We start from the raw sequence: 14,280 nt of genomic DNA on the forward strand, positions 1-14,280 counted from the left end.
GTGCAAGACAGCTTTTCCTTGCAAATATCTCTCTTTTGCAAAGAGCTGCGCATTGGAAAATTCAGGGCTATACCGTGTAGATGAAGCCCTAACAGGAGGCTTTAAAATTTTCATTCTAGTGTCCTTCATTTGGGAGAAAAATGCAAAGGTACAAGACAGCTTTTCCTTGCCAATATCTCTCTTTTGCAAAGAGCTGCGTATTGGAAAATTCAGGGCTATGCCGTGTAGATGATGGCCTAACAGGAGGCTTTAAAATTTTCTTTCTAGTGTCCTTCGTTTGGGAGAAAAATGCAAAGGTACAAGACAGCTTTTCCTTGCCAATATCTCTCTTTTGCAAAGAGCTGCGCATTGGAAAATTCAGGGCTATACCGTGTAGATGAAGCACTAACAGGAGGCTTTAAAATTTTCATTCTAGTGTTCTTCGTTTGGGAGAAAAATGCAAAGGTACAAGACAGCTTTTCCTTTCCAATATCTCTCTTTTGCAAAGAGCTGCGCATTGGAAAATTCAGGGCTATGCCGTGTAGATGATGGCCTAACAGGAGGCTTTAAAATTTTCTTTCTAGTGTCCTTCGTTTGGGAGAAAAATGCAAAAGTACAAGACAGATTTTCCTTGCCAATATCTCTCTTTTGCAAAGAGCTGCGCATTGGAAAATTCAGGGCTATACCGTGTAGATGAAGCCCTAACAGGAGGCTTTAAAATTTTCATTCTAGTGTCCTTCGTTTGGGAGAAAAATGCAAAGGTACAAGACAGCTTTTCCTTGCCAATATCTCTCTTTTGCAAAGAGCTGCGCATTGGAAAATTCAGGGCTATGCCGTGTAGATGATGGCCTAACAGGAGGCTTTAAAATTTTCTTTCTAGTGTCCTTCGTTTGGGAGAAAAATGCAAAGGTACAAGACAGCTTTTCCTTGCCAATATCTCTCTTTTGCAAAGAGCTGCGCATTGGAAAATTCAGGGCTATGCCGTGTACATGATGGCCTAACAGGAGGCTTTAAAATTTTCTTTCTAGTGTCCTTCGTTTGGGAGAAAAATGCAAAGGTACAAGACAGCTTTTCCTTGCCAATATCTCTCTTTTGCAAAGAGCTGCGCATTGGAAAATTCAGGGCTATACCAAGTAGATGAAGCCCTAACAGGAGGCTTTAAAATTTTCATTCTAGTGTCCTTCGTTTGGGAGAAAAATGCAAAGGTACAAGACAGCTTTTCCTTGCCAATATCTCTCTTTTGCAAAGAGCTGCGCATTGGAAAATTCAGGGCTATGCCGTGTAGATGATGGCCTAACAGGAGGCTTTAAAATTTTCTTTCTAGTGTCCTTCGTTTGGGAGAAAAATGCAAAGGTACAAGACAGCTTTTCCTTGCCAATATCTCTCTTTTGCAAAGAGCTGCGCATTGGAAAATTCAGGGCTATGCCGTGTACATGATGGCCTAACAGGAGGCTTTAAAATTTTCTTTCTAGTGTCCTTCGTTTGGGAGAAAAATGCAAAGGTGCAAGACAGCTTTTCCTTGCCAATATCTCTCTTTTGCAAAGAGCTACGCATTGGAAAATTCAGGGCTATACCGTGTAGATGAAGCACTAACAGGAGGCTTTAAAATTTTGATTCTAGTGTCCTTCGTTTGGGAGAAAAATGCAAAGGTACAAGACAGCTTTTCCTTGCCAATATCTCTCTTTTGCAAAGAGCTACGCATTGGAAAATTCAGGGCTATACCGTGTAGATGAAGCACTAACAGGAGGCTTTAACATTTTCATTCCAGTGTCCTTCGTTTGGGAGAAAAATCCAATGGTACAAGACAGCTTTTCCTTGCCAATATCTCTCTTTTGCAGAGAGCTGCGCATTGGAAAATTCAGGGCTATGCCGTGTAGATGATGGCCTAACAGGAGGCTTTAAAATTTTCTTTCTAGTGTCCTTCGTTTGGGAGAAAAATGCAAAGGTACAATACTGCTTTTCCTTGCCAATATCTCTCTTTTGCAGAGAGCTGCGCATTGGAAAATTCAGGGCTATGCCGTGTAGATGAAGCCCTAACAGGAGGCTTTAAAATTTTCTTTCTAGTGTCCTTCGTTTGGGAGAAAAATGCAAAGGTACAAGACAGCTTTTCCTTGCCAATATCTCTCTTTTGCAAAGAGCTGCGCATTGGAAAATTCAGGGCTATGCCGTGTAGATGATGGCCTAACAGGAGGCTTTAAAATTTTCTTTCTAGTGTCCTTCGTTTGGGAGAAAAATGCAAAGGTGCAAGACAGCTTTTCCTTGCCAATATCTCTCTTTTGCAAAGAGCTACGCATTGGAAAAATCAGGGCTATACCGTGTAGATGAAGCACTAACAGGAGGCTTTAAAATTTTCATTCTAGTGTCCTTCGTTTGGGAGAAAAATCCAATGGTACAAGACAGCTTTTCCTTGCCAATATCTCTCTTTTGCAGAGAGCTGCGCATTGGAAAATTCAGGGCTATGCCGTGTAGATGATGGCCTAACAGGAGGCTTTAAAATTTTCTTTCTAGTGTCCTTCGTTTGGGAGAAAAATGCAAAGGTACAAGACAGCTTTTCCTTGCCAATATCTCTCTTTTGCAGAGAGCTGTGCATTGGAAAATTCAGGGCTATGCCGTGTAGATGATGGCCTAACAGGAGGCTTTAAAATTTTCTTTCTAGTGTCCTTCGTTTGGGAGAAAAATGCAAAGGTACAAGACAGCTTTTCCTTGCCAATATCTCTCTTTTGCAAAGAGCTACGCATTGGAAAATTCAGGGCTATGTCGTGTAGATGATGGCCTAACAGGAGGCTTTAAAATTTTCTTTCTAGTGTCCTTCGTTTGGGAGAAAAATGCAAAGGTACAAGACAGCTTTTCCTTGCCAATATCTCTCTTTTGCAAAGAGCTGCGCAATGGAAAATTCAGGGCTATGCCGTGTAGATGATGGCCCAACAGGAAGCTTTAAAATTTTCTTTCTAGTGTCCTTCGTTTGGGAGAAAAATGCAAAGGTACAAGACAGCTTTTCCTTGCCAATATCTCTCTTTTGCAAAGAGCTGCGCATTGAAATATTCAGGGCTATACCGTGTAGATGAAGCACTAACAGGAGGCTTTAAAATTTTCATTCTAGTGTCCTTCGTTTCGAGAGTTTCCTTGTGCTGCCTCGGTTGGATCTCCTTCACTTGACAGGGGGGTGCCCGAGCAGCGACCCTCCCCAGCTCTATCCCAAATCTTACTTACCTGCCAGGTGAGATACTATGATCATGAAGCTGCTTCTCCCAGGGCAAGGCTCACCCATTGCACTCTGGGTGTGCTGCTCCTGCGATTTCCCCAAATGTGGGAAACTTGACTGCATAATTTGTGTTTCCCCTGGTCGGCTCTCGTATAATTCAGATCTCTTTGTCTCAGGTCTCTCTCCAGCCTAGTTTGCTGTCTGTTTCCACTTCTCTTTTCTTGAGCCGCTCCCTTCTATGCCCTTGCGCACTATCCTGACTTCTCCCGTCTGCTTAATTTGTGCCTTCCAACGCACAATGCGAACTACAGGTAGTGCTGCAGGGCCCACACCCTTTTACTTGCCTTACAGATCAGCTCTGGAGCTGTTACAGTGCCCAGCTGCTGCAAGAAATCAGCTTGAATGCTTCAGGGGCTGGGGCATAGCCAACATGAGCCCCACACCGAAGGAGGGTGGAGGTGTTTAATGCGAACTAGGGGTCATCCAAGCGCCGCAAAAGGCTGCCATGCCCTGCACGCCCCTTTTCTCTTTTCATATGCAGATGTAGGTCCCTGCGGCCCTGGCATTACCGCTCCAACTAGTCACCCCTGGCCGGGGTTCCCTGGAGGAGTGGGGACCCCTTAAATCAAGAGGTTCCTCCCCTCGAGGCACCCAAGGGCCAGAGGTGAAGCCCGAGGCTGTCCCCAGCACCCCTGGGTGGTGGGTGCCGGGCTGATAGCCATGTGTGTAAAAAAAGAATATTGTTTTTTTTTGTTGTAGAACTACAAGGCCCAGCAAGCCTCCCCCGCTTGCTGGTACTTGGAGAACCTCAAGTACCAGCAGGCAGGGAAATAACAGGCTTGCTGGTATCTGTAGTTCTACAACAACAAAAAATACCCAAATAAAAACACAAACACACACAGCGTGACAGTAAAATTATTGAGACAGGCTGTAGCATGTGGGTGCATGTAACCCTATAAAAGTGATGGATTGGGTGACTATTACAATACCCACTGTTGCTGTCTGAAAAATTATGGATTTATAGATTGCTCTGCCGAGACATGTTTTTTTCTAAAATGCACCACAGGTATGGATGGATAGTATACTTGACGACACAGAGGTAGGTAGAGCAGTGGCCTACTGTACCGTACTGCTATATATTATATTATTTATTATTATTATTATTATCCTTTATTTATATGGCGCCACAAGGGTTCCGCAGTGCCCAATTACAGAGTACATAAACAAATAATCAAACAGGAAAACAGCAACTTACAGTTGACGACAATATAGGACAAGTACAGGGTAAATAAACATAGCTACATCAGCAGATGACACTGGAATAAGTATCAGGTGGCAGAAGACTGCTGGATTTGGTGCAGCTGAAGATTATTAAAGTAAGAAAAGAGTAAGCACATGAGGGAAGAGGGCCCTGCTCGTGAGAGCTTACATTCTAAAAGGGAGGGGTAGACAGACAGGGGTGAGACAGATGGGGTACATAGAGAGCGTGGAACAGAGGTTTAGGATGAGATTTGGCTGGGTTTGGTGAAGAAGTGGGTCTTGAGAGCCCGTTTGAAGTTTTGTAGAGAGGTGGAGAGTCTGAGGGGGAGAGGTAGGGAATTCCAGAGAAGTGGTGCAGCACGTGAAAAATCTTGGAGGTAGGAGTGGGAGGAAGTAATCCATAGGCAGGAGTCGGTGTGCATTAGCAGAGCGAAGAGGACGGGTGGGAGTGTAAAGCGAGATAAGATCAGAGATGTAGATGGGAGAGGAGTGGGTGAGGGCTTTGTAAGCAAGTGTGAGAAGCTTGAAATGGATTCTGAAAGGGAAGGGGAGCCAGTGAAGGACTAGTAAGAGAGGAGAGGTGGACGTAGTGCGTTTGGTGAGGAAAATGAGCCGGGAAGCAGCATTGAGGATAGATTGGAGTGGAGAGAGGTATTTGTCAGGAATGCCAGTCAGGAAGAGATTACAGCAGTCCAGTCTGGAGATGACCAGTGAGTGGATAAGAGTCTTAGTAGCATCCTGGGTCAGAAAGGGTCTGATCCTGGAAATATTTTTTAGATGAAAACAGCAGGTTTGTGAGAGGTGCTGAATGTGTGGTTTGAAGGAGAGGGAGGAGTCAAGGATTACTCCAAGACAGCGCACTTGGGGGGTAGAGGAGATAGTAGTGCCATCAATAGATAATGAGATTGTAGGAGGTGAGGTTATGCGGGAGGGAGGGAAGATGATCAGCTCGGTCTTAGACATGTTACGTTTAAGAAAGAGCTGGGACATCCAGGAAGAGATAGCAGAGAGACAGTTGGAGATACGAGTGAGGAGAGTAGGGGAGAGGTCTGGAGAGGAAAGATAGATTTGAGTGTCATCAGCATAGAGATGATATTGGAAACCAAAAGAACTAATGAGCTTACCTAGTGAGGACGTATAGAGAGAGAAGAGAAGAGGACCAAGGACAGAACCTTGGGGTACCCCTACAGTTAGTGGAAGTGAGGGGGAGGTGGAGTCATGAGAGGAGACAGAGAATGAACGGTCAGAAAGGTAGGACAACAACCAAGAGAGGGCTGTGTTACGCAGACCAATGGAGTGAAGGATTTGCAGTAGGAGAGGATGGTCCACAGTGTCAAAAGCAGCAGAGAGATCAAGTAGAATAAGTAGAGAGTAGTGTCCCTTAGATTTAGCAGCATGGAGGTCATTGCATACTTTTGTAAGGGCAGTTTCAGTGGAGTGGAGAGGACGGAAGCCAGACTGGAATGGGTCAAGCAGTGAGTGTGAGGAAAGAAAGGAAGTAAGGCGGTTGTAGACAATACGCTCAAGGAGTTTGGAGGCAAAAGGGAGGAGAGAGATGGGTCGGTAGTTGGAGAGAGTGTTTGGATCAAGGGTAGGTTTTTTAAGAATAGGAGAGATGAGAGCGTGCTTGAAGGCAGAGGGGACAGTGCCTGATGAGAGGGAGAGATTGAGAAGGTGGGAAAGATGGGAAAAAGCAGAAGAAGAGAGGTGGCAAAGGAGGCGGGAGGGGATTGGGTCAAGTGGGGAGGTGGTGAGGGGACAGGAACGAATGAGGGCCATGACTTCCTCTCCAGATGCATGGGAGAAAGATGACAGAGTTGGTGCGAGGGATGGGGAGGGTTGGTAAGGGTTGGGAGAAGGCTGGTTACTGATAGTCTGGTGTGATGTGATGTCCTGACGTATGGAGTCAATTTTGGATGTGAAGTAAGTGGCAAAGTCAAGAGCAGAGAGTGAGGAAGGGAGACGAGGTGGAGGTGGGCAGAGGAGTGAGTTGAGAGTGGCAAAGAGGCGCCGGGGGTTGGAAGACTGGGAGGAGATGAGGTTCTTGAAGTATGACTGTTTAGCAAGAGAAAGGGCAGCACTGAAGGATGAGAGCCTAAGTTTGAAATGGAGGAAGTCTGCCTTAGAGCGTGATTTCCTCCAGTGTCGCTCAGCCGTACGTGAGCATTTTTGCAGATATCTGGTGCATTTGGTGTGCCAGGGTTGAGGTGTTAATTTGTGAGGGTGAATAGTGGTTGGTGGAGCAACAGAGTCAAGAGCAGAAGTAAGGGAAGCATTGTATGTGGAAGTGGCTTGTTCAGGGCATGAGAGAGAGAGAATAGGAGAGAGAAGTGAGTCAAACAGGGAGGAAAGGAATGTGGTGTCAATAGCTTCAATGTTACGCTTAGTGATGGTAGCCTTAGGAGGTAGAGATGGGGAAGTCGAGAGAGATAGGTTGAAGGAGAGCAGGTGGTGGTCAGAGAGGGGAAATGGGGAGTTGGAAAAATCAGAAATATCACAGCGGTGAGTGAAGACCAGATCCAGTGAGCTCCCATTCACATGGGAGGGTGAGGAGGTCCACTGGGAGAGACCAAGTGAAGAGGTGAGGTTAAGGAGTTTAGAGGCAGGGGATTGTGTGGGGATGTCAATAGGGATGTTGAAATCGCCTAGGATAATGGTGGGAATGTCAGAAGAGAAGAAGTGAGGAAGCCAGGGAGCAAAGTTGTCGATTAATTTGGAAGCAGTGCCAGGGGGGCGGTAAATGACAGCTTCTCTAAGATGGACTGGTTGGAAGAGGCATATGGCGTGGACCTCAAATGTAGAGAATATAAGGGATGGTTCTGGTGGTATGAGTTGGTAGGAGTTACTAGAAGGTAAAAGGACCCCAACACCACCCCCATGGCGACCCCCAGGTCGGGGTGTGTGTGTGAATGTAAGGCCCCCAGCAGAGAGAGCAGCAGCAGAAGTAGTGTCAGAGGGCGTAATCCAAGTTTCAGTAATGGCTAGTAGGTGTAGGGAGTTGGAAATGAAAAGGTCATGAGTGGGGACCAGTTTGTTATAAACAGATCTGGCATTCCAGAGGGCACAGGATAGGGGGTATGAGTTTGTGGGAGAGATGTGAATTAGATTTTCAGGGTTGCTGTAGCGATGAGGTGGGATTAACTTTGAGGGCAGGGATGATGAGAGAGTAGTGATGGTACGAGTGCCTGAGCTAGGAGGGGAAACTGCAGGAGGTGGGCAGGGAGGGAGGTCAGTGTGATGTGAATGGGGGTGTGGGGAGGTGACAGGGAAGGGAGAGAGGGAGCAGGGCTGAGTTGTGGGGTAGCAGGACCATGGGGCAGAGGTGAATGAAAGTGGGGTAACAGGAAAGGTGGGGGAAGGAAACAGAGGGATGGAGGGGAGACAGAGGAGGGGAGAGAGGAGGAGGTGGAGGAGACTAGGGGGGAAGGCTAAAGATACATTATTAGGTAGACACTGAGTGATGTGGGGAGTATAAGAAAACCTTGACATAGTGTTAAGTAGGTAAATAGGTTGAGGGAAAGTGGAAGTAGGAGAGGAGACTGTAAGGCAATCCGAGCAGAAGAATTGCAGAAATGCAGGTGAGAAAAGCAGTGTAGGCTCAAGGGGTGTAGATTTAGTATGAAATGAGTCAAAAGCGTAGATAAAGTGGGTGCAGAAAAGTATTTGGAGTGTAAGAAATGAAAGGATTGTGAGAGGTTTAAGAAGCAATGGTAATTATGTTAGATGTTTTAAGTGTTTGCAGGTAAAATTGCATTGGTGCAGCTGTGCTTAAAAAACAAAATTACAATAATACAGATACAGGCATTTGTAGGTGAAATGGGTGGTTTATTAAATGTCCAAGTAAGGTAGTTCTGTGCTATGTAATCAGATGCAACAATCAGGAGGTGAGTGATCTGAGGAGTAAGTGACTCACATTTGTTATTAGTTCTTCAGTTTTCTTTGTTTTGTTAGATTGGTGTGCTTCTGTTTTCCTTCTTTTTCACTTCGATTGAACGCTGATTGAACACTGCAGTTATGTGTCAATTTTATCACGCTTTGATAAAAATGCACGCTTAGATCAATAAATGCACAGCCAAATGGCTTTGCACAGCCTACACCATTGGACTTAAGTAGAAGACTATTACAAGTGAAACCAATAATTGAAATCTGTAACCACACCCCACCCCCTCAAATGCCAGGCAATAAATTACCTTAAAAACAACAACCAGGCATTCCACAAAGATTAAACTGGGTCTATATCATTCAAAACTTTAAAAAAGTACTTCAAAATCACATACTATGCAATAATGTTTCAATTTGCATTACCCAGCAGAATTAGCTTTGCATATATAGATATAGTGCAGCAGAATATATTGGTGGTTGTAGTCAATTGTAATTACCTGTAGGTGACAAGAAGAGAAGAAACGTCAATTCACAATCAATATCAGCTGAAGATAAATTAATGCTGATTGAACGCTGCTGTTATGTGTCAATTTTATCACGCTTTGATAAAAATGCACGCTTAGATCAATAAATGCACAGCCAAACGGCTTTGCACAGCCTACACCATTGGACTTAAGTAGAAGACTATTACAAGTGAAACCAATAATTGAAATCTGTAACCACACCCCACCCCCTCAAATGCCAGGCAATAAATTACCTTAAAAACAACAACCAGGCATTCCACAAAGATTAAACTGGGTCTATATCATTCAAAACTTTAAAAAAGTACTTCAAAATCACATACTATGCAATAATGTTTCAATTTGCATTACCCAGCAGAATTAGCTTTGCATATATAGATATAGTGCAGCAGAATATATTGGTGGTTGTAGTCAATTGTAATTACCTGTAGGTGACAAGAAGAGAAGAAACGTCAATTCACAATCAATATCAGCTGAAGATAAATTAACGCTGATTGAACGCTGCTGTTATGTGTCAATTTTATCACGCTTTGATAAAAATGCACGCTTAGATCAATAAATGCACAGCCAAACGGCTTTGCACAGCCTACACCATTGGACTTAAGTAGAAGACTATTACAAGTGAAACCAATAATTGAAATCTGTAACCACACCCCACCCCCTCAAATGCCAGGCAATAAATTACCTTAAAAACAACAACCAGGCATTCCACAAAAATTAAACTGGGTCTATATCATTCAAAACTTTAAAAAAGTACTTCAAAATCACATACTATGCAATAATGTTTCAATTTGCATAACCCAGCAGAATTAGCTTTGCATATATAGATATAGTGCAGCAGAATATATTGGTGGTTGTAGTCAATTGTAATTACCTGTAGGTGACAAGAAGAGAAGAAACGTCAATTCACAATCAATATCAGCTGAAGATAAATTAACGCTGATTGAACGCTGCTGTTATGTGTCAATTTTATCACGCTTTGATAAAAATGCACGCTTAGATCAATAAATGCACAGCCAAACGGCTTTGCACAGCCTACACCATTGGACTTAAGTAGAAGACTATTACAAGTGAAACCAATAATTGAAATCTGTAACCACACCCCACCCCCTCAAATGCCAGGCAATAAATTACCTTAAAAACAACAACCAGGCATTCCACAAAGATTAAACTGGGTCTATATCATTCAAAACTTTAAAAAAGTACTTCAAAATCACATACTATGCAATAATGTTTCAATTTGCATTACCCAGCAGAATTAGCTTTGCATATATAGATATAGGAGCAGCAGAATATATTGGTGGTTGTAGTCAATTGTAATTACTCAGCAGAATTAGCTTTGCATATATAGATATAGTGCAGCAGAATATATTGGTGGTTGTAGTCAATTGTAATTACCCAGCAGAATTAGCTTTGCAAATATAGATTTAGTGCAGCAGAATATATTGGTGGTTGTAGTCAGTTGTAATTACCCAGCAGAATTAGCTTTGCATATATATAGTGCAGCAGAATATATTGGTGGTTGTAGTCAATTGTAATTACCCAGCAGCAGCTCTACTGCACTCAACATCACCAGTGCTCACAATATATATAATGCTATATACTATGCCATAGTGGTGCTTACTATATAACACCTCCTACTGCGTTCCCCCTGGCAATGAGCATGACACCCAGAGAGTGAAACCCCTGGCAATGAGCATGACACCCAGCACGTGAAACTCTTGGCATTGAGCAGTTTTTGTAAAAGTAATTAGAAGCTTTACTGTAGGGCATAGTGTATCACAGATATTGTGGTGAGTGACATAATATGTTCCAAAGGGCATTAATGTGTGGGGCTTAACATGGTGGAAATTACTGTACTTTTTTCCCTGTGGTGGCCGAGGTCTGTTGGTGCAGGGTCAAGAACTGGGGTGTAAGGTAGTCTTTGCCTGCAAGGCTACGCCCATTTTATGGAGACCATACCCATTTTTGCGAGGTCACGCCCCCCCATCCCGTCCGGAGCGCTCACGCAAATATAGTTTTTTTTATATATATATATATGGGGGAGGGGCACAATTTTTAATGCCAATGGTGGCGGGGGGCACGCATTTGAAGCCAAATTGTTTAGAAACACCCCTGCAAGAAAATATCTGCAAATCCAATGTTACCATAAGTGTGGCATATACCTGCGCTTGCTCGCGGGGTGAGAACATCTCCCTAATTGAATTCAGCGATATGAATAGAGGTTGTGCAGCAGCCACAGAAAGGGTTAATCTCTGCAGCTTGTCACTAAATTACATTGTTGCAATTTTAGCTGGGAGCTGCAATAATTACTCTAATACATAACACAGCCAACACTTCTATATTCACACAATATACTGCATGGTGAATATAGAAGTGGTGCTTACTAAACAGCACCTCCTACTGCATTCCACATCACCGCTGGTCACACTCATATCAGGCCCATAATGCTGTATACTATGCCATAGTGGTGCTTACTATATAACACCAGGTGCTGTGCAGTGGTCAAAACACACTAACTGGTCCCATGCTGTTGTTGAACTAAAGGCCTATACACACGATGAGATTCGGTCTATGCTAATAGGTTTAAAAAGGTTACATAAAAGCTACTTTATGTATTTATTCATTAAAGTTTTTAAGTTGTATTTTACAACCATACAATGATATGATATATAATGTATCGTATAATCATTACATAATGTTGATGGCATTGAATTGTCTCTGCCTTGACTAGTGGCAGCAGCTTCAGCACTAGGTGGAAGTGGATCTTGATCTTTCCCTATTTTACCCTCCACCTTTTTGTTCTCCGTTTTTTAATGTGTGGAATTATATGCCAGTAATATATCTGGAATTAGACGGTGGTAATGTCTGGAATTAGATACCACTAGATAGATACCAGATATCACTGTGACTGGAATGATGACATATGCACAGTGACAGGACACTACCACAGCACCCTACAGCAGCCATATGCGGCACAAGACACTGGAGTATTAGTAATGTACTGTAGTATACTGAGCACCACAAGACAATGAGCAGTGATACGGAGCACTGATGAGATTACTAGAACTGACACTGAGCAGCCAGATGCAGCACTGGACTATTAGTAATGTACTCTAGTATACTGAGCACCACAATGCAGCACAAGACAATGAGCAGTGATACTGAGCACTGATGAGGATACTACTGAGAACTGACACTGAGCAGGAGAGACACACTACAATTTCATCTTGCGCCTCTTTTTTTATTTATCTTTGCATCATATGCTGTTTGGGGCTATTTTTTTAAGTGCCATCCTGTCTGACACTGCAGTGCCACTCCTAGATGGGCCAGGTGTTTGTGCTGCCCACTTGGGTCGCTTAGCTTAGTCATCCAGGGACCTTGGTGCAAATTTTAGGACTAAAAATAATATTGGGAGGTGTGAGGTGTTCAGAATAGACTGGAAAGGAGTAGAAATTATGGTTATTGAGCTTAATACTATAGGATCAAAATTACCCCCAAATTCTATGATTTTAGCTGTTTGAGGTTTTAAAAAAAAATCACCCGAATCCAAAACCCGAAAGGGTGGTTTTGCCAAAACGCGTCCGTATCCAAAACACAACTGCGGATCCGAAACCAAAACCAAAACATGAAACACGAAAAATGCCCGCTGCACATCTCTAGTTAGGGGAGAAGCATGTAGCCTTGTAGACTATGCACAGCTATATCTAGAAAAATATACGATCTAATCTTTAACCAACCAATGCAAGAAAGTATTTAATGTGAAAATACGAAACACTAGACTAATTGGAGGTGCGCCCTAAAGCAAATTACAATGTTAGGATTAGGGGGTTCGGAAAGACCTCTAGTGTATACACTACTATATACATTTTAAGATAGGAAGGTACAAATTACATATTCACATTGCATCTATGGGCTGGATTCAAATGTCCCTTTCCTCCCTCAATCGTGCCCGTCAGCAGCTATTCTAATGTTGCTGCCAACGGGTGCGACATGTTTATTTCAGCTCGCTACCCCCAGGGGAAACAAGCTGAAATGTGAGCAAAGAGACCCATTTGGGCAACCAAACGGTGTCTTTTCACGATCGCGCCCATTACTTTATTCAGGTTTAGGTGCTTTGTGCACCTAAACCAGAGTGTAATGGGCGCAATAATTGAGGGCATTTGAATTTCCCTTATATGTGTGTGTGTGATATACACACAGACACACATACTGTATTTCTTTATATAATGGACACCTCAGTTTCTATTCATTCATGTCCTGCCCCCTACTCTGTCAGACCCCTTCCCCTCTACTTTTCTGACCCCAAACGCCACTCATTCTTGTTGAGTGCTGGTGGGCCCATTCAGAATTTTGCTATGGGGCCCACAAAGGTCTAGTTACGCCACTGGGCAGGGTTATAGAGGAGGCGGTGCAAGGCATCCTGGGAACAGTCAAAGCTTTAGCCTGTTGGTGCCTTGGATCAACATCCAACTCTACACCCCGATGTTAGTGTAGTGCCTTTTGGGGTTAAGGTTTTACAGAAAGTTACAGGTTTTTTTAATTTAGTAAAATATGCCCCATTTTAAAGATAGGGCATTTAAATTTGTTGCACCTGTGCAGTACATAGCAGCCTGCAGGGCATGTACAGTGGCTTCATTTGGGTGCACATACATTGCCGGCTCCTGGTCGCAAACTGAAATTATTGTGTGTAAGTGGAATTAGCGGTGTTTATGTCATACAGGGGGGTGGGGGAGGTTTGTGGTTGGCGGGGGGCACGCTGTGCGATTATTATCCTGCATCTATACATACATGCGCTAACACCTGGACATACACTGATGTACCCACACCTAATATCCATACATACACGCCCTGACACCTGGACATACACCAACATTCCCACACCTGCATCTATACATACACATGCTGACACCTGGACATACACCAACATTCAAGCACCTGCATCTATATATACACGCGCTGACAAATGGACATACACCGACGTACCCACACTTGCATCTATACATACATGCACTGACATCTGGACATACAAGCACCTGCATCTATACATACACGCGCTGACACCTGAACCTACACTGACGTTCCCACACCTGCATCTATACATACACATTCTGACACCTGGACATACACAGACGTACCCACACCTGCATCTATACATACACGCGTTGACACCTGGACGTACACTGACGTACACACACCTACATCTATATATGCATGGATGCAAATGTGGGTACGTCTGTATACGTCCAGTTGTTAGCATGTGTATGTATAGATGTTAGGTGTGGGTACATCAGTGTATGTCCAGGTGTCAGCACATGTATGTATAGATTCACATGTGGGTACGTTGGTGTACGTTTAGGGGTCAGCGTGTTTATGTATAGATGTTGGTGTGTGTATGTCAGTGTACGTACAGATATAGGTGTGTGTATGTATGTA

At 43.6% G+C, this 14,280-nt stretch overlaps 1 non-coding gene across 1 annotated transcript; it reads left to right on the top strand.

Annotated features, from left to right (window-relative positions):
- Window positions 1-3,181: 3,181 nt before the first annotated feature.
- On the top strand, window positions 3,182-3,344 carry LOC134952381 (U1 spliceosomal RNA). The gene has a single exon (XR_010184920.1). It is a non-coding gene; the product is annotated as a U1 spliceosomal RNA (small nuclear RNA).
- Window positions 3,345-14,280: the final 10,936 nt, after the last annotated feature.

This window comes from Pseudophryne corroboree, chromosome 8, assembly GCF_028390025.1.
Source record: "Pseudophryne corroboree isolate aPseCor3 chromosome 8, aPseCor3.hap2, whole genome shotgun sequence".
NCBI classification, from domain to species: Eukaryota; Metazoa; Chordata; class Amphibia; order Anura; family Myobatrachidae; genus Pseudophryne; species Pseudophryne corroboree.